The sequence below is a fragment of the Patagioenas fasciata genome, chromosome 26 (assembly GCF_037038585.1).
Source record: "Patagioenas fasciata isolate bPatFas1 chromosome 26, bPatFas1.hap1, whole genome shotgun sequence".
NCBI classification, from domain to species: Eukaryota; Metazoa; Chordata; class Aves; order Columbiformes; family Columbidae; genus Patagioenas; species Patagioenas fasciata.
In genome coordinates, this window is record NC_092545.1 from 2,575,964 (window position 1) to 2,599,712 (window position 23,749).

A 23,749-nucleotide genomic window follows, 5' to 3' on the forward strand; every position below is an offset into this window, starting at 1 on the left:
ATCGGCAGGCACAGACCAGTCAGTCCATCTGGGAAGAGCCCGGAGCTCTTTATTTTCTATTTGCAGGTGGATCTCGGCAGCTCAGGAGCCTCCCAGCCCCTTTGCTCACAGCCGCTGCTGCAGCTGCTGCTCGGGGCACCTTCCCCTCTGCTGCGGGACCGGCATCGAGTGCTGGGGAGGAAGAAAGAGAAGAGTATGATGGCATGGGCAGGGAGAAGGCAGAGAAATCCTGCAGGCTGAGCTCAGCCTGCTGTGAAGGGATGTGCTTGCGACAGAGCCTGGAGGGGTCTGTGAGGTGGGAGCACAGACAGATACCAGGGGAGCTGCCTCTGCTGCTCTTGGTGCCGTCTGTTGTTCTCAGCGACGTGCTTGAAGATGAAGCTCCGTGCCTGATGCGGCTGCAGCCCTTGGAGGACCTGGACGGCTCGTGGGGAAGGGTGGCTGAACAACAGGGAAACGTCATCCCTCAGCCTGTGACAGAGACCCCGTCTGCCTCTGCCCTCGCCCAGCCCCGCACCCACCCTTTCACCCTGTGCTGGGCTTTGGGCCTCAGCTCTGGGGGTGAGCCGTGGCATGCCCACGGCAGGAGACACAGAGGCTGTCCTGTGCAAGCCCAGGACGCAGGGATGGGGGTCCTGGGCACCTCTGCGAGGCCACGGCTGCTCCAATGGCCCAGGCTGTGTCCAGAGCGGGGCACACTTACTCAGGCTGGGCTCTCCCCAGCTGGGCTGCTGCTGCTGCCACGTCCTCTGCCGGCAGAGGCTTCGCAGCCTTTCTCCACCTCTTGCTGAGCTCCTTTGTCCTGGGCTGGTCTGGAGGGTGGGGAGTCCAAGGGCCTCCAGCGCCCGGTGCCTGCCAAGGAGGAGACGCTCTCAGCAAACCAGATGGCAAACAGGTGCCGTTTCCCAGAGGAGCTCTTGAAAGGAGCCGGCAGCAGGACCCGGGAGCTGGCAGACTCAGCGCCGCGTGCTCTCCGTCACCGTGACGGTTGCTTTTTCCCCCGGGATGCCGCTGCCGCTCTCTCCTTCCCAGGATGAGCAGGCAAAGCCCTGGCCTGCAGCCGGGTGTCAGTGCTGCTCACAGCCCTGCAGACCTGCCGCCCTGGGTGCCCGGCAGAGAGCGTCGCTGCTGCTCCCTGCGCTGTCCATCAGTGACCGTACCTGGGGCAGCTGTGGCTCCTCCCCTGCAGACCAGGCTTCCCACGCTGCCCATTCCGCCTTGGCTCGCCGCAGCTGCTCTTGGCACCGCGTCTTCCCTCGCTCCCACTCTGCAGACAGCTGCTGCACCTCCTGGAGGGGACGGGAACGCAGCAGCAGGCAGGGTCAGCCTGGGCTCCTGGAGGGGCTTCCTCGGGCTCTGCCCCGCGTTGCTGCCCCGCGCCTCAGCCGCTCAGTCGGCAGCGCTGGGCCCCAACAGATCAGGGGCCGTGGAGTCCCGCCAGGCTCCTCAGCTCACGCCAGGCACAGCTGAGTGACCAGAGACCCAGAAGGGACTTGTCCGTTCTCCACAGCCCCTGGCCAGAACAAAGTGTCTCCTGCAGGTACCTGCAGCGCTCTCCTGCAGTCTGCAGAGGATGGGAGTGCAGCGGCAGGCCTGGCTGGAGGAGCTGGCTCCTGCCTGCCTGCCTCCTTCGTCCTGCGGGAGCTGCCTGGACATGGCGGGAGCGCCCTGCAAAGAGACAGCAGGAGGCGTCAGCGCCAGCACGGGGCACTTTGCTCTCCCCTTTGCAGCCGGCATGTGTCAGGGAGCTTCCTGAAACCCTGCGGCTGGGGATGCCTCTCCTCCACGGGTGCAAGGTTCCCTTTCAGCCCTTCCCACCAGGGTCTCACCGGGCAGAAGGCTTCTTCGCCGTGTCTTGCTGCCCAGCTCCTGGCCCCTGCTTTGGCAGCACGGGCAGGGAACGCTTTCCCCGGCTCTGCAGCAGCTGGCCAGGACAGCCCTCTGCACCTGGGAAAGGAGGAGGCTCTTCAGAGCAGCCCCGTGCGCAGTGCGTTGGAAGCGGCTGTGCTCACGCAGCGTGGGGCAGGACCCGCCTGGACAGCAGGGCCGCGCTCCCCTACCTCCTCCCATCGCCTGCTTTTCTGCAGCCTTGCTGTGCCAGGCGGAGAAAGCCCTGGCCACCGCTCTTCTGCTGAGCACCGTGAGCTGAAACCTGCAAAGCAGAGGGGGACGCGGGCTTGAAGAAGGGTGGCAACCAAGCCTCAAGTCCTCTGCGTCTGCCGCTGCTTCTCTCTGCTGGGAACGATGGCAGGCTGGGCGTGAGAAACACACAGTGGCCGTGCCCAGTCACTGCGGAACACACGTGCAGCCCCAGCTCCGCGTTGGTGACCACAGAGCAGTCGTTTCAGGATTGGCCCCTGACTCGATGCCGAGCGTCAGCCCCAACAACGGCCACTGCTGAGCAGGAGCTGGGAAGCCGCCCGCTCGCTCTGCCCAGGGCTGCAGAGCAAACGCACTCACCTGGGAAACGCGTGGGCAGGAGCAGCCGGCATCCCCTGAGCAGTGGTCGCTCCCGTGCAAACAGCTGCAGCTGGCATCCAGAGCCTCTGCAAAGGGACACAGAGCTCGCAGAGGGTGGCCAGGACGGTGTTCTCTTGGCTCCCAAAGGAAGCACACCCGCCTCCCGCTCCAAAAGAGGCTACTGCTGCAAACCTCTCTCCCAAATGCTCGCCCTTCACTGGGCTTCCCAACCCACCGAAGCAGCCCTCAAACCCTTGACCGACTCACAGTGTGCAGCAGTGCGATGCGGCTGGCCTTGCTCTCCAGCCCTGTGACGCAGGCGTAATAAAAACGCATGCACAGGACGTCGTCTTTGCAGGACAGAACGCCAATGTCCTTGAAGGAGAAGGCGAGGCGCTGCCTGTTCCGCAGTTGGAAGCTGTACAAGAGGATGGTCTCTTGCACACAGTCCTCCAGCACGTCTGCTGGCAAGGAGGTGGCTCGCGACAGCCACTTGTAGTTGAGCGGGTTGATCTTGACATCGCCTGCAAGGAGGAGGAACGTGGTCAGTGCCACATGTCCCTGTGAGATTCATAACAAAAGGCCAGGGAAAAGGTGCCTTGCAGAAAGAGCTTTTGGGGAGTGCTTTGTCTGGGGGAGCTCAAGCCATCTCCGCACCTTTGCAGGCAACTCTCTGCTTCTGCCAGCCCTTTGCAAAGAGCAGAGAGCACGCACCCAGCCCCAGACATGAAGGGGAGAGGGGAGGGTGGCCACTGCCTTCTCACCAGGGATAACCACTGTGGGGAACACGAGCTCCTGCAGCAGTGAGTTATCCATCTCCGGACGGAAGACGGGTCTGCGAACCACATACACCTCGTCTTGGCCGTGGAATTCCTCATGGACCGTGGCGAAGGTCCCGAGTCCCGGGAGCAGGACACCCTGTCCAGGAAACAGACAGAAAGGCTGCTGCCTGAGCACTTCAGAGATGGGAAAGGGCAGAGCTTGGGAAAAGGCTCGTGTTCTCCATTTCTTCTCTTGCCCTCCTCAAAGGCTCTGCAGGGTAAAGGGGACCAAGACGCCAGCCCACCTTGTCCAGCTTCAGCTGTCCCAGGATGTACGCAGACACAGCATCCCAGATGGCCACAACCTCTGGAAAGCAAGGGCAGGAGGTGTCAGGCTCCAGGCCAGCCAGCTCACAGCCTCTCAGCATCTCCTCACCCAGGGTGACACACGCAGGTGTCCACAGGCAGCCCAGGCAAACATCGCCCCGGCTGCGCAGCTGCAGCGCCCGGTTTAGGACTGGCAGCCTTACTGTGCTGCCGGGGCAGAGCTGGAGCAGATCTGGGGACGTGGGAAGGGCCCAGGACCAAGGCTGTGGCCATCTCAGCCCCAGCAAGGGATGGAGCTCAGAGCCCAGGACATGATCTGCCAGCCTGGCAGCACCAGAGGATCCCGTGGGAAGGAGCAGAGGCCTCCTAAAGGTGGCCGCTTCAAGGGAAAGGGCCGGGGCACAGCACAGCCCCTTCCAGCCGGCTCCTGAGAGCCCTGTGAGAGCTGCGGGACTCCCCGGCCCCCAGGACGCAGGACCCCTTTCCATCCCAGAGCCAGATCCCAAAAGGCCCTGTTCAGCCACCCCACAGCCCCGCAGCCGCAGCTTCTGACAAGGACACTGCTGGTGTGTCCCTCTGGGAAGGAGCTCCCAAAACCCTTACCCGTGGGAGAGAGCTGCAGCAGCCTGGGGAACAAGCATCTCAGCTCCAAGCTGACGGGCACGGTGCAGCAGCCCTCCATGGCGCTTGCGCTTGCCCTCAGCTCAGTGAAAGGGATGCTCTGTGCCGCTCCTCGCTCAAACTCCTCTGCAATGTGCCCCTGCTGCTCTGCCTGTCAGCAAGGGTCCTGCCAGTCAGGATGGGTCCTGCCAGTCAGGTTGGGTCCTGTCTGTCAGGAAGTGTCCTGTCTGTCAGGAAGGGTCCTGTCAGTCAGTATGGGTCCTGTCTGTCAGGAAGGGTCCTGTCAATCAGGATGGGTCCTATCTGTCAGGATGGGTCAGGTTTGTCAGGAAGGTTCCTGCCAGTCAGCAAGAGTCCCCCTGGCTGTGGATCAGCTCCGAAGGCAGCAGTGGGAGCCCCTGAGCAGCGCCCAGCAGCACCCAGACCTCGCTGCCAAGTGCCGGCACCGCCGCAGCGCTGGGGAGACCTCCCTGTGATGTGGGGGATCCCTTGTGACATCAGCCCGCATCATTTCAGGCTGCATTGTGACACCAGCAGGGAGACAGCACAGCTGGGCAGAGACTTCTCCCCTCGCGAGCTCACCTGTGGCAGGGCCGTGTGTGCGCAGAGCAGCCTTGGTGCGTGCGGGAAGAGTTCAGCAGCAGCTGAAGCGTGGGCCAAACCATCTGGGCTGCCAGGAAGAAAATGAGCTCCGTCCCAGCCACAGCCAGAAGAGACGGTGTCTCCGTTCTGGCTCCATAGCAGCTTGGTGATGCTCTTTGTTTTATTCACGGGTCTACCTTCTGGCGAGCAGACAACGGAGGCGCTGGGGCTGGTGCTGCCCTGCACAGGATCCCTGTCCTGTGCACCCCAGGACAGAGGTCGCACGGGGGGCAGAGCTGGGGCTGAGGACCTGTTAATGACCCCATCAGTGGCTCAGAATTTCGCAGGCCGGTCCCACCAGGGAAACTGTTCCCCCAACGCGGATGAGGCTTCCATGCTCAGATCCCTGCTTGCCCCAGTACGAAGTTCAGCCCAGAACTGGTGAATTCCTGGGTTTGCAGCCACACGAGAGAGCTCTGTACAGATAACGCTGCACCCGCACCCCTGCTGGGGCTCTGCTCGCTTGCCCAGGGCTCGTCTCCTCTCAGCCCTGACCGTCCTGACCTGCCTGCTCGGCACCTCCGGGAAGGAGATCTGGCCCAGCAGACGGAGGGGACCGCAGCAGGGGTCGTTGCAGATGGGACCTGCTGACTCTTCCTCCAAAGCAAGGTCAATAGCTGGGAAGGTATCCAGCGGGGCTCAGCAATCTGGGACAGTTCTAGAGGGCATTTCCTGGCACGGGTGATGGAGGAACCACCAAGGAGAGGTGCTCTGCTGGAGACCAAGGAAGACCTGGTTAAGGATGAGGCTTCCAGGAGAGCAGACTTCCACCCTGTCAGGAAACCCGGTTCTGCTCCCTCTTCTGGCCCGGCCCGGCCTTGGGAAGCAGCCCATTGCACCCAGGACACGCAGCAAGGCGGGGGACGAGTGTGGCGGAGAGGCACGGCCCTACCTCTGGCTGGGGTCGGGGCAGCCTGCCCAAAACAGACATGGAACTGCCTCCCCGTGCCTTCCCTCCATCCCTGCCTCCCAGCATCCTCCATGAATCAGGCCGCCCCAGGTCCAGCTGTGCTCCTACAGCTGCAGCTGTGCTCTGCCCCTCACCCTTGTCCTTGAGCTACAACAGCTGGGGCAGCCCCGAGTGTCCCAGCGCCTTCAGCCCTCAGCTGAGCAAGCTTCTCCTCCCAGCCCTCCTTCCTTGCTGGAAAGCCCTTCCCCATCTCTGCTCCAGGGCTGGGCTGGGGGGCTAGGGGAGTGTGGGAAGGCAGGAAACCTGTCACAATTGGGCAGGACCCTGCAATGCAGGTGGGTTGGTCCTGGCTCTGCTGGGATTCCTGCTGAGCTTTTGACAGCAGCCACAGGGACAGCCACATGTGAGCAAGTCACCCCCCGCGTCTTTTCTGCCCTCAGAGCGGGGAACGTCCCGCAGCCCAATCGCTGGGTCCCAGCACCCCAAGAGCTTTCCCCCTGCCCCAGACCTCCATGCACAGGCAGTGCGTGGGGACCTGTCACGTCCCACCACGGTGGGGTGGCAAAAGGAGACCGTGCAGCTTGTCCATGCCCTCGGGGCCACGGCCGCAGGATTGGGGCTGTGCTGTCCTGCGGCCCCTGGGGCACTGTGCCCTGTGGGAGCTGCTCCTCACCTCGTGGCCAGTGCCACACGTTTCCCTCCAGCCCCCCCAGCCCAGCCCACACCTTGCTCCTCTCCCAGGACGGGCCAGGAGGGGCTGCCTGGGGGAGCCGAGGTCTCAGGGTGATGCTTCTCTCTGTTCGCAGCAGACTCTGCTCTGTCTTCAGGCGCTGTTGATGCTCCCGCTGTCACAAGAGCCAGGAAGACTGGGTGGCAAGCAGAGCTCAGCCCCTTTGAGATGTTGCCTGCTGGACTCTTCCCGCTCCACACAACTTTAATTCCTTTATTATAATTACACCATGGGCAGTGCAGCCTAGACTGTGTTTCCCGATCTTTGGTTTTGGCCATGCGAGGGAACATCCCACGCCTTCCCTCAGCCGCAGATACCAACAGGGACAGCCCTGCAGCAGGACATACTGCTGGGGGTGGAGATACCACCGGAGATGCGGATGCCCCTGCAGATTCCTTTCCAGATGGGTGATCTGTTCCCAATAGCAGTGCAGATGCGGGTGCTGTTGCAGATGCCCTTGGAGATGCAGATACAGCAGCAGAACATTCAGCTGCAGAGAGATAGCATTGCAGACACCTTTACAGACGCCACTACCGATGCAGATGTCATTGCAGACGCAGAATCCACGCACAGATGAAGATACCACTGCAGCTTCCCCTGTGGATAAAAACACCCCTGCAGGTGGCACTGCAGAATGAATGAGCATTGCAGAGGCTGCTGCAGACACTTGGCAGTTGCACAATCCATGGCCCAGAGCATTGCTGATGCAGATTCCAATGCAAAGAGCACTGCAGATGCAGATGTCACTAAAGATACCTTTGCAGACACAGATATCCTTGAGGGTGTGTATACCTCTGAAAAAGTCAATTCTATTGCAGATAAAAGACAGCACTGCAGACACCTTTGCAGATGCCATTGCAGAAGCAGATGCTGCTGCAGATGCAGATTCCATTGCAGGTTCCACTTCAGTTTGCTGATGCAAAATCAGGTGCAGATGCAACAGAAAAGCAGATGCCCCTGCAGATGCAGGTACCCCTGGAGATGCAGAGGCCACTGCAGACGCTCTTAGCATTACAAACGCCCTTGCAGATGCAGATTCCATTGCAGATGCACAGACTGTTCCCCATGGCAACACAGAACGAGTGAGCATCGCAGCCACCTCTGCAGACGCGTGAGCAACACAGACAGTTCCAGGCACAGCTGCAGCTACCCCGGGAGACACAGAGGCTGGCACCGTCAGAAACACAGGTTCTGGTGCCGTCGGCCAGAGCGGTATCGTCAGACGCTGTTGTGAGCCCAGAGCTGTGGCCTGTCCAGCACCGTGTGTCCTGCCAGCAGTGACAGCCACAGAGGAGCACGGGAACGTGGAACTGCTGCCTCGTGTTGCTGCAAGAGGGATCAGAGCTCAGCAGCCACAGGGCCAGCTCGGCCCAGTTCTTCACCCAGCAGTGCACCCACAGCTCCAGCACAAGCAGAGGCAGCTCCAGGCTCTGTGGCAGCGCAGGGGCCGCGGGCGCAGGGCGGCTCTGGGAGGAGAGCCCGGGGCTGCCCCGCCCGCCCAGCCAGAGCTGGCCTGCTCCCGCCCGCCCGGCAACAGCAGCGCCATTGGCCACGGCTGAGCCAATCAGGGCAGCCAGAGGGGCCTGTGAGTGCCAGCCAGCCTGGCCCAGGGGCCTGAGCAGAACCAAGGCAGAGATGGGGTGGGGGCAGCCGGGGTGAGGGGGCTGGGGCTCTGCTGGGGCAGGTGTCCTCCGGCACGGAGCGGCCTGGGGAGCCTGGGCACCCCAGCGCCCACAGCCCTGCCTGTGCCACGAGGAGGCAGTTCCACGTCTGTTTTGGGCAGGCTGCCCCTCCTCAAAGGCTCTGCAGGGTAAAGGGGACCAAGACGCCAGCCCACCTTGTCCAGCTTCAGCTGTCCCAGGATGTACGCAGACACAGCATCCCAGATGGCCACAACCTCTGGAAAGCAAGGGCAGGAGGTGTCAGGCTCCAGGCCAGCCAGCTCACAGCCTCTCAGCATCTCCTTACCCAGGGTGACACACGCAGGTGTCCACAGGCAGCCCAGGCAAACATCGCCCCGGCTGCGCAGCTGCAGCGCCCGGTTTAGGACTGGCAGCCTTACTGTGCTGCCGGGGCAGAGCTGGAGCAGATCTGGGGACGTGGGAAGGGCCCAGGACCAAGGCTGTGGCCATCTCAGCCCCAGCAAGGGATGGAGCTCAGAGCCCAGGACATGATCTGCCAGCCTGGCAGCACCAGAGGATCCCGTGGGAAGGAGCAGAGGCCTCCTAAAGGCGCCCGCTTCAAGGGAAAGGGCCGGGTCACAGCACAGCCCCTTCCAGCCGGCTCCTGAGAGCCCTGTGAGAGCTGCGGGACTCCCCGGCCCCCAGGACGCAGGACCCCTTTCCATCCCAGAGCCAGATCCCGGAAGGCCCTGTTCAGCCACCCCACAGCCCCGCAGCCGCAGCTTCTGACAAGGACACTGCTGGTGTGTCCCTCTGGGAAGGAGCTCCCAAAACCCTTACCCGTGGGAGAGAGCTGCAGCAGCCTGGGGAACAAGCATCTCAGCTCCAAGCTGACGGGCACGGTGCAGCAGCCCTCCATGGCGCTTGCGCTTGCCCTCAGCTCAGTGAAAGGGATGCTCTGTGCCGCTCCTCGCTCAAACTCCTCTGCAATGTGCCCCTGCTGCTCTGCCTGTCAGCAAGGGTCCTGCCAGTCAGGATGGGTCCTGCCAGTCAGGATGGGTCCTGTCTGTCAGGATGGGTCAGGTTTGTCAGGAAGGTTCCTGCCAGTCAGCAAGAGTCCCCCTGGCTGTGGATCAGCTCCGAAGGCAGCAGTGGGAGCCCCTGAGCAGTGCCCAGCAGCACCCAGACCTCGCTGCCAAGTGCCGGCACCGCCGCAGCGCTGGGGAGACCTCCCTGTGATGTGGGGGATCCCTTGTGACATCAGCCCGCATCATTTCAGGCTGCATTGTGACACCAGCAGGGAGACGGCACAGCTGGGCAGAGACATCTCCCCTCGTGAGCTGGAAACAGTCATCCCAAAACAGGGCCGTTTGACAAAACAGCCCCATGACGGGCCAAGAGATGCAGCACAGTGTGTTTGTGGTGGGAGTGTGGGGAGCCCAGGCTGAGAGGTCACAGAACCCCCCTGTGCCGTGCCCTGATGTGCAGTCCTGGGCCGTGGGCACCGCTTCAGCAGTGCCGGCAGCAGCAGTGGCAGCGGTGGCAGCAGTGGCAGCAGTGGCAGCAGTGGTAGCAGTGGCAGCAGCGACAGCCACAGCAGCAGCAGAAGCACCAGCAGCAGCAGCAGCAGCAGCAGTGGCAGCAGCAGCGGCAGTGGTGCCATGGTGCAGGCACGGGGGCTGTAACCCCCACTCTCTTCTTCATCCTCCTCCTGGTGGCCCCGCGAGCCCATGGCGTCAGGGCTCTCTGTGGCGAGCACGGGGATTAGGCGGGTGGGCAGGCAGGTCCAGCACCCAGCCCTGGCAGCAGGCAGCGCCCCTGGGGGTGACAGTGGGGCTGGATGTGGTGGGGCAGGGCTGGGAGAGGAGCAGGGCCGCTGGGCCAGGTGAGCCATGGCAGCTCTGCAGGCAGCGGGGGCCGGGGCCCCGCAGAGAGGCCCAGGGGCCGTGGCTGCTGTTGGGGCATTTTCCAGGTGAACGTGAGGCCAGGAGCGCTGCTGCTGGCAGAGAAAGTGTTGCTAGAGCCGGGCTGTGCCACCCTGCCCTGGAGCACCTTCCCCCAGGCAACAGCCCGCAGGAGCACTTCATCCCCGGGCTGGTCACAGCTGTGCTCGGGGCCACGGCTCTGCTGCTTCCCAGCCTTGTTGGGCTTGAGCTGAGAGCTGGTGTGGGCTCCAGGGAGTCCTTTCTCCCCACAGCTCTGTGCCTGCTTTGTACAGGGAGGGCTTCTCCAGGTCCTCGGCTGCATCCTGCGCCGGAGCTCACCTGGTATCGCAGGGGTGAGCAGACAACCTCGGCTGACTGGACACACTAAGCACTCATTTTCAATATTTTATTTGTGAGAATAACCTTATCCTTTCAATTAAGGTCCTCAAAGAGCAAAGTATAAAGGTAAAATAGGAAAACCTTCCCAGAGGGCATCAAAAGTCTACAGGAAATCCTGCAGGGATTGACGAAGCAGCACATGGTGGGAATAGATCACTGTTAAACAGAAGACGTGGAGGGCTGTGAATTCAGTCTCGGGTGGTTTAACCGTCTGTTGCCAGTGGTGTTTTAGAGAACTTGCTGCTGGTTTTCCTCTTCTTCTGGGGCACTGTGGGCTCTTCATTGCCACTGGTGAAAGGGCCCAGAACACGGCTGCAAAGCTTGCGGCTCAGTCCGCCCTGTGTGTCTGTCACCCTCACTGTGTGATGGAGGCGGCTGATGGCAAGTGCTGCTCAGAGGGCTCCTTCTCCAGCCGAACTGGCTGCAACCTCTCCTGTCCTCTCTGAAGGAAGTAATTTACCATCGTCTGGCAGAGGAATGTGAACAATACCACATGCAGCCTCTTAGTCCCCCCGCGGGTCAGGATTTGCTGTTTGCTGGCAAACTGGACAGTCCTGCATTTAACATTTTCTCCATGAATGACACCATGTTTGGACTGGTGACCAGAGGCACCCTCAAATGCCCAGGCTTTGCTCCTAAGCGTTAGTCATGTGTTCTGAGAATTATCATCTCCTGAAGAAGTCGTGTTCCTGATGAGGAACAGTGACTTCTAATGAAACCGACCCCATTTCCTTCCAAAGAGAGGGACGGTGGCACTGTGAAGAAGGAGGCGCTTCAGGAGGAAGGCAGTCACACAGCGCCAGTCCCTCATGGAAAACGGGGCCATTCAGTCAACAGGCAAGCAGCCTTGCAGGGGCCAGAAGTGGGAGACAAGGCCTGAAGGCTGGGGGCATGCAAGCATTGCCCGTGCTGGAACAAAGGCAAAGTGGGGAGCAAGGCCCAGTGTTGGAACGATAAAGGACTCAGCACTCCGATTCAATGTGAATCACGCCAAAGCCATTTATTACAGAAACATGTCTCCTTATATACGCAACTATTCTCTAATCACGAATCCACGCTCCAAGCATGGATTTGCTAAATGAGTATCATGGGCAGTCCACACGCTGGAGCCCCACCGATGATAGGTCCGACGACTCACGCCATGCTGAGGCCCTGTTAATGAAGAAACGCCCCTCTTTCTCACAGCAGATTCTGTTCTCAGCTTCTTGAAGTGGCCTTGAGATTCCTTTGGGCCTGACTAATTCAACAACATATCTCCTTCTAACGAAACCCCTTCACAATTCCCCCTTTTTGTTCTTGAACTAGTCAGGCCCCTTAAACAGCATGCTGAATCATCTTTGAAATACACTGCAACATAGGACACGTGATTAACAACATAATTACAATTACATATAATGTAGCTAAACCTTACTTAATAAGATTAAACAACTATCTGGTTATACTCAAACCTTCATATCATATATAAAACCTTAATTCTACTTATGACAACCTTACCAACGCACTGTTTTAGAATAGTCAGACAACTTAATACAATATATTCTCTTAAATTCTTAAAAGATCTATAACTGCGCAGTTTATAGAGTAATGTACTTAATACCATCAGCATATGCTAATTATTGACTTAATATCTTAAAACTTATATTAACCTATTCATATGCTAATTATTGAATTAATATCTTAAAACTTATATTAACCTATTTAAAAGATCTATAGCTTAATCTTAATATCTCTTTTAAAACCTTACCAGTTGCTAAATTAGGTTACCATGGTAGAAATATCTTATACTTTTACCTTATCTATGCATAGATTATCTAATTGTAATATCACCCTTTTGGAACTCTTACTATCTGTTCAAATTAGCATTCTCTATGGAAGGTACCTTATCTATTTACTAATAAGCTTTTAGACCACTGGGTCTAAGAGCATCTATAACACTGAATAAGAATTCATGGTTTACATTTGAGACAATTCTCACAACTTATCTCCCTCGTGTCCTTCTGCATCTGTCGAATCTTTGTTGTCTTTATTCAGCCATGGCTTGATCCATTTCGCAGGAATCCATTTTGATCCTTGGTCTGTAATGACACAAGCATAACCCTTTCCCCAAGTTATTAATTGGAAAGGACCCTCCCATTCACCAGTAACTCCATTGCGTATTTTGACCTGACACTGATTTTCTCTAAGGTCTGTCAAGTGTCCTTTTAAGCTTGTTCCATGACGAATCATAGGTGGAATGTCGAACCCTTGCGGAAGGCGTAAAAAGTTCAAGACATATAATGCTTTGCTTAGTCTGTCATGTGGAGTAGTACAGTCAGTTCCCCCTTTTTGTTTGTCAAGCTGATGCTTGAGAGTTCGATTCATCCTTTCTACCAAGGCCTGACCAGTAGGAGAATTTGGTATCCCTGTAATGTGCTTAACACCCCACAATTGAAAAAAGGTGGCAGTAGCTTTGGCGATATAACCAGGTGCGTTGTCTGTCTTGACCTGTGCAGGAACTCCCAAAGCTGCAAAAGCAGAACGTAAATGTCGTTGCACACGTGAACTAGTTTCACCCGTCTGAGCAGTGGCCCATATGGCGAAAGAATATGTATCAATAGACATATGCACATACTTCAGCCTGCCAAATTCAGGGACATGTGTGACGTCCATTTGCCACAATTCCAAGGCTCCTAATCCTCTTGGATTGACTCCTGCACCCAGCCCTACTGAGATGCGCTGACAATCTGCACAACTTTTAACAATACCTCGGGCTTCACTTTCGGACAATGAAAATTGCCGCTGTAAGACCTGAGCAGACTGATGGAGGAAACTATGAGAGCGTACTGCTTGCCCAAACCTATCTATTGGAGGTGGAACCGAGGCAGGAGATACAAGAAAATCAGCTCGGCGGTTTCCTTCAGCTAAATCGCCTTGAATTGTCAGATGACTACGGATATGTGTTATGAAGTATCGGTGTTGTCTCTCTTTGACCAACAACCATAGTTGCTTGAACAAAGACATCAGTTGTGCATCCTGAACCTCTTTGAGCAATGATCTTTCAATGCGAGCTACCACACCTACCACATACAAAGAATCACAAACAATATTCACTGGGCTATGAGCAAATCTGATAAACACTTCTATTACAGCCCTGAGTTCCAAATGCTGAGTTGATCCTTTCAGGTCAGTTAGTATCACATTGTGCCATTTTCCATCTGTTTTCCATGTAATTGCTGCTTTCTGCATTTTACCCCCTGCGTCAGTGAACACTGTGGGTCCTTTAACAGGAAATTCTGAGAGAAGAGGGGGACCCTCCTCCATTGATCCCATATTCAAAACTGACATTAACTTGTGTGGAGGGGAAAATGTCTTAATTAAGGCTTGAGAATCTAATAACGCAATCTGAAAAGGTAAGGAGTTCTGCAAAGCCCACTGTAAATATTCTGAAACGAGGGGAACAATGATATATGCAGGCTCAGCCCCTGAAATTTCGACTATTCTCTGCCTACCTTTCATTATAAGCTGAGCAAAGACCTCAACCCTGGTTGTAATGGTTCGTTTGAGTCGAAAATGCAAAAACACCCACTCTAAGATCTTTAATGGCTCCTTACCAGTTGTCCATTGCATTATGAGAGCAAAAGGATAGTTAGTATTGTGTACAATTAGTAGTCTGATTACATAATCTGGGTTCCACCTATGGCTGAAAGCTTTTACAAGTTTGGACATAATCTTTTTCAGAGCAGCTTCCGCCTCAGCAGTAAGCGTTCTAGGAGAGCTAATGTCACTATCCCCTTTTAGCAGTTTTACAATTGGAGCTAAATCCTCATTAGTGATCCCACAAATGCTCCGGACCCAATTCAGATCACCCACTAGTTTCTGTACATCATTTAAGGATTGAATGACAGGCCGACATACTATTTTCTGAGGTTTCACTGTGGACTGAGAAATTTCCCAACCAAGATATTTCCATGCTGGTTGAATTTGTAGCTTTTCTGGAGCAATTAGCAATCCTCTATGCTGCAATGTATCAGATACTTCATTTATCAACAAATCAGTCAAAAAAGTTTCCCCAGCTATTAATATGTCATCCATGTAGTGGTAAATCACTAACTCAGGATGAGATTTTCTGACTGATTGCAAGGCCCAAGCTACATAAATTTGACACATAGTTGGGGAATTTTTCATTCCCTGTGGCAAAACTACCCATTGATACCTTTTCGCAGGTTCAGCCTTATTTACAGAATTTATGGAAAATGCAAAACGTTTACAGTCATCAGGATGCAAAGCAATGGTGAAAAAACAATCTTTCAAGTCAATTATTAAGATCTGCCAGTTTTCTGGAATCATGACAGGGGATGGTAATCCCGGCTGTAATGCTCCCATGTCTTCCATGGTATCATTAATTTTTCGAAGATCCTGTAACAACCTCCATTTCTTTGATTTTTTCTGAATAGTAAACACAGGAGTATTCCAGGGACTTGTAAACGGCTCTAAATGCCCTTTTTCAATCTGTTCCTGTACTAGCTCTTCGACATGGGTGAGTTTTTCTTTACTGAGCGGCCATTGATTTACCCATACTGGATCATCATTTTTCCACTGTAATTTCAGTACTGGTCGCCCATCATCAATGGCCACTTCTAGAAATTTTGTTGTTTTGTCACCAGAGTTGCTCCTAGTTGTCCTAACACATCCCGTCCTAATAGAGAAACAGGGATAGACATCACATTCATGCAGTAAAGATCTAAATTACTCATGTTCTTCTGTATTACCACAAAATGCACATTTTGAGTCAACGGAATCTCATGATTTAACAGACTGTGAACTTATCGTACCATGTAACAAAGACCTATCAAAATTGCAACATGCTTAAACAGATACCCACAAAGAAAACAGGTTAATAAGGAAAGCATCTTGCAGACTTTAACGAGTTTTCTGACCTGTGTGTTATCAATTAAGTCTCTCTCAGCTTGTTGAAGTTCAAATCGCCCTGCCTGTAAAACTGTCTGAAAAGATTTAATGATTTCTTGTCCGAGTGCTTTCCTATGTTTTAAAACACCTCCCAATACCGATTTTTCAGGAACACAACTGAAAACAATCATTCCTGACCCCATCTTGCAAGTAAAAACCTTGGGGGGGGGGGGGGGGGGAAGCACAGGGCTGCTTGCAGCCTGAGTGGGAAGAGCAGGCAGAAGGTTTTATGGCGCACTTAAAAACAACTAGTGAAACAATTAACTCACATTCCTGACAAGCTGCTTGATTTTCAGAGAGACGGTACACAGGAACACATAATATGTACTGTAAAACTCGCAAATAACATGCTGATAGCAAACATTAGCATTTTCTACTGCTAATTTCAACACCAGTGCTTCCTTAACTTCTAAGTTTTCAACCTGCTTATTGATGGTCTCTTGAAGGCGGTCAATAAATTGCATGTAATTCTCATTGGGACCCTGATTAATAGTTGCAAATGATTTGGCTGCTTTGTTGGTTTCAGGCACCTCTCTCATAGCTTGATATTGCTGACTGTTGGATTCACTCGCTAATAGCTGATCTGATCTTTCACACAGTTCTTTTGCCCAGTTCTTATCCGGCGGCTCCTTCTGTTCTCTTGTAGGAGTTAGAAGGATAGAAAGCGGTGAAGGCGGACACAAATCAGTAAAAGAATTGATATTACACTTATTTACGACTTTAGCATTCTCAACTTTCACCAGTCCTTTTGACAAATTATCTGACTCCAGTTCTTTGGACTTCTTGGTCTCTCCAGGGTCGTGTGATGGTACAGGAGGCCATCCACTCGGTAATTTTCCTCCCTCCGCCCCAGACTGTTGTATCATTGGGGGTGCCGAAGGCACAACAGGGGATGGAGTAAGGAGGGTATCGAAAACACGAACTGGGTAAGCTTCACAGTTATTTTTAGAGTTCTTATCAGGCTGTAACGCTGCAAAAATTCCAGTAACAGCAGCCCGCTCAGCCTTAAATTCTTTTAAGGTGGAAATTATAAGCTTCCGTGTAGTCGCTAATGATTTAGCTTCATCTCCGTCGCTAACCTTATCCCATAATTTCTGCCCTATATCATCCCAAAATTCAATTTTAAAAGCTTTCTCAGCTTCTGACGGGTAGCCGTTAGTTCTACAACAAACCAACAGTCTACGTATGCTACTTTCTTCATATTTAAGTCCTCTCATAGAGAGAATATGCAGGAGGATCTTAACTATAGCTTCTTCCTCAGAGGATATATTCTGCCCCATAACTTCACTCTTCCCTCCTCCTGCTCCCAGCCGCTCACCTTTCCCGGGGCCTTCTTCAACAAAATTTATCCGCGGAACGTCCGTACGTCTCCGCCCGGCTCTCAGTCCAGCTGAGCCGCCTCCGGCTGGGCCGCTCCAGGCTTTTCCCCGACCTTAGTGAGACGCCGTTCAGAGTATCACGTCGGGGTCACCATTTGTTGGAACGATAAAGGACTCAGCACTCCGATTCAATGTGAATCACGCCAAAGCCATTTATTACAGAAACATGTCTCCTTATATACGCAACTATTCTCTAAACACGAATCCACACTCCAAGCATGGATTCGCTAAATGAGTATCATGGGCAGTCCACACGCTGGAGCCCCACCGATGATAGGTCCGACGACTCACGCCATGCTGAGGCCCTGTTAATGAAGAAACGCCCCTCTTTCTCACAGCAGATTCTGTTCTCAGCTTCTTGAAGTGGCCTTGAGATTCCTTTGGGCCTGACTAATTCAACAACATATCTCCTTCTAACGAAACCCCTTCACAGGGCACAGAAAGCAGTGGAGGTCCTGGGGAAGGGGCTGTGTCCTGGGGTATCGTGGGGTGCACTGGGCTGTAGTGGGTTGTGATGGGATGAAGGGAATGCAATGGGAGCCCTGGGCAATGGGGCATCCCTGGGAAAACACTGGGGAGCAGGGATGTTCTGTGGGGCTGCAGGGGGTGCATGGGAGTGTACTGGGGCACACTGGCATGTTCTGGGGCACACCGGGATGCCCTGGAGTTTCATGGCCGTGGGAAGGAGGGTGTGGGGCAGCAGAACTTGTGACACCTACCGCAGCCCTCTTCACTCGCCCCAGTTTGAGTCCCTCCTGTAGAGAGACCATGAGACCTCACTGGTCACTGGGATGTCCCAGCCCCAGCAAGGGAGGGGAGGACCAAGGTGCCCTCCAGTTCCCCAGACTGGATGCCCTCCAAGTCCGCCCCACTACTCACATGCAGGAGAGACCCTCCACTTGCTTCCAGCAATGTTCCTGGAAATGCCTATGAAAGAAGAGAAAGGGGTTGGAGACAAATGGGGCTGTGGGTGGGGCACAGGTGTCCCCAGCCCCACCAAGGCCCCTGGATTCTCCCTCATCTGAGCGTGAAAATCCCTTCTGCTCCCCCCAACCTCATTCCTCCAAGTTTCACCTGGGATACCTGTTCATGGCGGACCAGGGCTTGGGTTGGAGAAAAGGATAACATGGGAATTTGGGGCCTCCAAGGAGGACGGTGGTTGGGGGGGACCCAGAGGCAGGGCACTGTTGTGAACTCGCAGAACCCAAGGGACCGGGCTGGGGGTGCTGGAGGGACAGGACTGCATGGGATGCAAGTGAGGGGTAAAGAATTCAAGGGGAGGGGACACGGGGAATTCAAGTGAGGTTGTTGGTGGGGGCAGGAGGAAGTGGACAGCAGAGGAACAAAACACGGGGATCGGGAAAGTGCTTGGGAGGGGGTGTTCAAGGAGGGGGATCTGGGGGCACTACCGCAGGGGACAGGGTGAAAGGCAAAGGGCGGAGTGGAAAGATGGAAAGAAAGGCGTTGGCATCCATCAAAGGGAGAGCATTTGGGGACCCTCTATAGGACACAGAGGAGATCCTGAGCAGGAGATACCTGAGGGGTCTTAAAGGATGGAATGGGGAGGCCCAAAGAAGAGGGGTGTGGGGGCACCAAGACAAGACACCGGTGGGGGCCCTCACTGGAGCCTCACCTGCGCATCCTCTGGGGTGCACAGCAGGATGGTGAAGAGCAGGGCCACGCTGAGCACTGCGACCTTCATCTTCCTCTGCGGTGCAGCGAGTCCTGGGTGATGCCAGAAAAGGTGAGGGCACCTTTATCCCTCCCAGGAGGACTCCCTGCCCCTCCCCACGCCTCCAGCCCCCAGGGCAAAGCTTGGCAGAGACACCCGCCCTGGCAACCCAGCCTTGGCACAGAGTCACTCCCGCCTTGAGCACTGATCCAGCTGCCTTCCCTGGCATCAGTGCCGCTTCCTGCATGGGGCAGCTGCACGGGGAAGGGCCCAGGCATCCACAGTGGTGAGGGGGGACAGCAGTGTGTCCCTGACAGCCAGACACCCTATGGTGATGACCCACTGCTCCAACTCGAAACCATCCTGCAACAACCCCAAAAGCCTGATCCCCCCACCTCCCAGTGCCCCTCACCTCCCAGGCCAGTCTTTCCCTATGGAACCCCCCCTAGAGATGACACCAGCCTCATATCTGGGGTCTCTAAGCACAATTATCTCTGAGCCCTTTCCAGCCCCTTAAATAAATGAGGGGCTGGGAGTCACTCCTCTTCTTGGGGCACCAGGGACCCCAGGATTAGGGAACTCTGGGAGGTGGGAGGACAGCTGGGGCAATGTGGACAGCTGGTGACTGGGATCCTCAGTCACTGGTGGCGCTGCCAATGGGGAGCACTGGTGAATCCTGGGCTCTGGGAGAGGAGGGCTGGGCTTGGGGGAAGTGCTGGGGTGGTGTCAGTGCCCAGCTCCAGCCCACCCCATTTCCCTTGCACCGCCAGCCCCCAACTGGTCCAGTCTGCAGCCACAGCTGAGAACAGAGCAGAGGGAACATCCCCTGCCCTGGCTCTCACCTGTCCCTGTCCGGGGTCACTGCGCCTTCCCAGACAACCTGGGTCCCGCCCTGTAGAGTTGATCCCACATGGTGGGTCCCAGTGTCCCTGTCCCCAACAAGGCTCTGGCTCCAGCCCTGTCCCTTCCTGGGACTTGGTCACAGCTCACCAAAGGCCCTTGTCCCCACCGAGTGTCCCTTCAATGCCCCCATCCTCGGCCCAGGCCAGCGCTGTCCCTGAGCAGGACGTGGCCATCCAGAGGGACGTGATGAAGCGGGCTCTTGTTCCCAGGCAGCTGCTCAGAGCTCATTGCAGGACGGAGCTCCCCTGGCACGAGGAGGGATGTTTGCTCCCACAGCGGCTCTGATAAGCTCTGTTTGCCCAGGGCCCACGGCACAAGAAGCCCGTTCACCAAGATCGGTGCCTCACAGAGTGACCGATCAGGGGATCCAGGGCAGTTAAAGCAGCCTGGAAGCCTGGGCTCCCCCAGCCCTGGCAGCGGGCAGAGCCCACAGAGAAGGGCAGTGCTGGGGCAGCGGGGAGGAGCAGGTCCTGGGGCACCCGCACGCCTGGGGCTCCCTGGCTGCCTTGGGCACAGGCTGGAGCCCAGAGGCCAGGGGGTCCCAGGGGAGCAGCTGGACAGCCGGGGTGCCGCTCTGCTTCGGGACAGCCTGGGGAGTCCTGCCGGAGCGGGGCTCAGAGCAGCTGGGGGATGGAGCTGTGTCCCCAGGGGCACGGCCTCCCCTGCCCTCTCCCCCGCCCGCCTTGCAGCTCTCCCTGGCTTTTTGCGGGGCGCGGGGTTCCCTTCACTGCACCCCTGGCCCAAACATCCCCATCCTGGGGGCCCTGGTCAGCATCCTCTGGGCACTGTGGGGCAGTGTGACAGTGGGGGAATCAATGGGTTTATAACTCCAGTCTCAGTGGCTGCTGCCCGGGCGACCTGGATGTTGAGCGGTTTCCAGCACCAGTCTGTGCTCACTGACTGGAGCAGAAGAGGGATCTCAGATTCCCAAGACCCGATTTCTGTCCCTGCAGAGCTGGCAGCCCTTCAGGGACATACCTGTGTTTGCTTTGATATTCTTCAGTGGCTGACTCTGGGCTGTGTGAGCATCTCCATGATGTACTTTTACAACCATGTTCTCCGTACAGACAGCAACACCTTGCCACAGTTCAGCAGCCTCTTGGAAAGTAAATGTGGAAAAGCAAGATGTGCGGTTCCAGCCATCTGGATGATAAAGGAAGATCAATACTAACATGACCATCTGGACGGTCAAAGACATAATACTAACATAATAACATAGAAAGGGCCTTGGACAGATTACTTTGAAGTACGTTTCTCATAACTGTAAAACGTTATAGCCCAGACTCGTGAGAATGGTATCTCGGGCCAGATAACCGCCCCCAAGTGCATGGGATTTGTGATGTCCTTGGGCCTGGTCTGTGAACGAGTGGGAACGTAACTGAAATAAACATCACATGAGTTTAGTGTGTTTTTAATAACAATTACTGGAAAAACATCTTATGTACCATCTTAGTCCAGGCCCATATCTGTCCCCCAAGGAATGTATTTTGGTGTTGGGGCAGGGGAGGAGCACAGACAGGCAGCCTGGACCCCTGGGTCCTCTGCCCTGCTCGGGGAGGGGAGGTCGTTCCCTGTATGATGGGCTCAGCACTCCTGGGCTCACAGGAGATGTCACCCCCTCCAGAAGCCATCTGCTGTTCACAAGGCCACCAGTGCAGCAAGTCAACATTCATTTGATGCAACCAGTCTGTTAGAGCCAGTAATCCTGTGTAAAATCGATGCAAAATTACCACTGTGCTTAACTACAATGTGCCATGGAACAACCAGGCACTGACAAATCTCTCTGTTTTGCCTGGGAAATCACATTTGTGGCACTTTCACCCCCAAATCTCAGCAGCAGCGTCTGTTAACACCGGTTAACAGCTTTGGGTACCCAGAGCTGCCTTCAGCTCACGTGAAAACGTCTCCTCACGCCCAGTGTGAGCCCAAGAACGACGCCTCCCCAATGCCCAAACTGAGGAACCTCAAGCAGTGCCCCCTTCTCCAAGGGCTGCGTTACAATCTGTGACAGAAAGGCGCTTCCACAGCCTGGAAAAGCTCCACAAGGAACTGGAGATTCCTGGGTCTCAGAGTAATTCTAGAGCTCAAGTGGTGACAGCCATCAGCTCCAGCTCAGACAATACATGCCAACGCCCATCACTGACCCAGGAAGGCAGCTCTTCCTGTCCTGCCCAACGCCTTCAAATCCAGCACACTTTGTCCCTCCAACAGGAGGCAGCTGATTGATTTCTAACACCACTCTTCTCTGTCTACTTCGAGATGAACCAGACATACGTTATACAAGCAACCAAGTCCCCGCCTGGAAGCAGCGGAGCCTTTTGCCTTCTCCTTCCCACCCCACTTTGCAGGAGAAGGAAAACAAACGGCAGAAGAGATGCTGAGAAATTCAACCACCAAATGGAGAGGGAACCTTTGAGAGCGGGAAAACTTATCCGTACAATGGAGAGAGCTACGCTGAATGAATAACACTGAAAACGAACCCTTCTTGCAGGGTAAAGTGCACAGCAATTCAAGACCTGCTGAACAGACCCCTGCCATTCTCAGCAATAAACAACCCCCAAGGCTCAACCAGCCAGCCAGGGTCACTGCTCTAAATCCAAGCGCAGCTGCACCGACCTGAGCCAACACGGACACAGCCGCCTCCCTTGGCCCACACGAAGCTGCACAGGCCACGCGCTGCTCCAACAGGAACGTGCTGGGGACACCCGGGTTTCTCATGGCGGCCTCTGCGCTGTCACCTGCACAAAGCACCAAGAGACCGGCAGCTGTGGGCTCAGCTCCGGGGGTTCCCGGGACCGGGGTCTCCAAGGGCCCGTTCGCACAAGGATCCTTGTGCGCGCGCCCCGACCGCGGGCGCCTCTCCCGCCCCCATCCCGACCCGCCGCTCGCCCCCCCGGACCCGCCGCTCTCTCCCCCGGACCCGCCGCTCTCTCCCCCGGACCCGCCGCTCGCCCCCCCGGACCCGCCGCTCGCCCCCCCGGACCCGCCGCTCGCCCCCTCGGACCCGCTCAGCAGCCTCCGCTCGCCCCAGCCCTGTAGCCGGAAATTGCGTCACCGGGAGGGGCGAGCCGAGCGGCGCTGCCGGCAGGACCCCGACAGAGCTGTCCGATTATTCGCCTGACCCGCCAAATTTTTATACGAAATGTGACTGAGTTGAACAGTTATTAAAATAACAAAGTCTCTGGCAGCCGTGCCGTCATGGTGGCTCAGTGCAGTGGGAAACCCCCTGAACTGCAGGTCAGCCTCAGCTCTCAGATGAGCTCCTCCCCGCCCTCCGCACCGCTGACCCCGCAGCACAAAGCGCGACCGGCGCGTCCCGCGGGCGGACTCGGTGTCCGCGCTCGTTCGTCGCCTCCTCGCTGGCTGCAGCGGGACTGAGGGGCTGTGGGTTCCAAACCTGCGGTTTGCTGCCCTTGCACAGAGGAGAAGGCTCGGCTGCTGAGAACAGGTTCCGTGTTAAACTCGGCTGAAGAGAAGTTTCTCCTCCTGGGATCTCAGAACAGCAGCAGCTCCAAGGAACTGACAGAGCATGGGCCGCGGGCATTTCTCAGTGTCTGTGCTGAGAGGTTTGATCTGGGCGTTGTTAATGCCAGAAAGAGGTGGAAAGATAAAGAGATAAAGATGACGGGTCGTGCTGCACAGAGTTACAGCATTTTTGCAAATGAGGAGCTGAAATAAGTAGCTTACGCTTTTTCTATGGATAAACAACATTTAATCCAATTCCTTAACTGTATTCCTTGAACACGTGTTCGTTAGAGCACAAGCCAAACAGCGCTGGGTGCACGGGCGATTCACTCTTTGTACTGGGCATTCACATTAACAGTGCTGATAGTGGTTACATCACCAATCCCGTGTCCATTTCAATTTCAATTCCCCTGGTCCTTGGGTTACTCCCCAGGTTCTTTCTCCCGTTCGTGGTCCTTTAACTCGAGAGCCGTGTGTCCACCCTTTCTCTGCAGTCCGAACGGCTGGTTCTGTAGTTAATAAGGCAAGAAAAGGTCCTTCCCATCGTGGGGTCAGAGTTTCCTCTTTCCAGGTTTTAATTAGTACTTTATCCCCAGGTTGTATTTTATGAATCGGAAACCCTAAAGGCAGAGTCTGATTTAAAATCTCTTTCTCCCTTCATTTAGTTCCTGCGACTATAAACTTCATATGCAATTTCAATTAGCTGAGCAATAGTTACATCCCTCAGCTCCTCCCTTTTGTAGTTTCTTACACTAATTTCAGACCCAGATCAGTCTGTGCGCAGAACAACACTGACTGCAACACAGCTAACCCAGAATTTCACATTCACATCACTTCCCCCTCTCATTTACTCTCATGTGTACAGATGCATCTGAACGGGGAGCGCGGTGGCACTTTAATAATGAACCGGTTCTCATTTTGTAATTATCTCCCCGAACAAAATTCTTTTGGTACCAAATATAAATATGCAAATTAAAAGCCTGAGC

General features: G+C 55.5%; 1 non-coding gene across 1 annotated transcript; it reads right to left on the reverse strand.

The window, feature by feature from the left end:
• Positions 1 to 21,358: 21,358 nt before the first annotated feature.
• On the reverse strand, positions 21,359 to 21,443 carry LOC136112311 (small nucleolar RNA SNORD45). The gene has a single exon (XR_010652830.1). It is a non-coding gene; the product is annotated as a small nucleolar RNA SNORD45 (small nucleolar RNA).
• Positions 21,444 to 23,749: the final 2,306 nt, after the last annotated feature.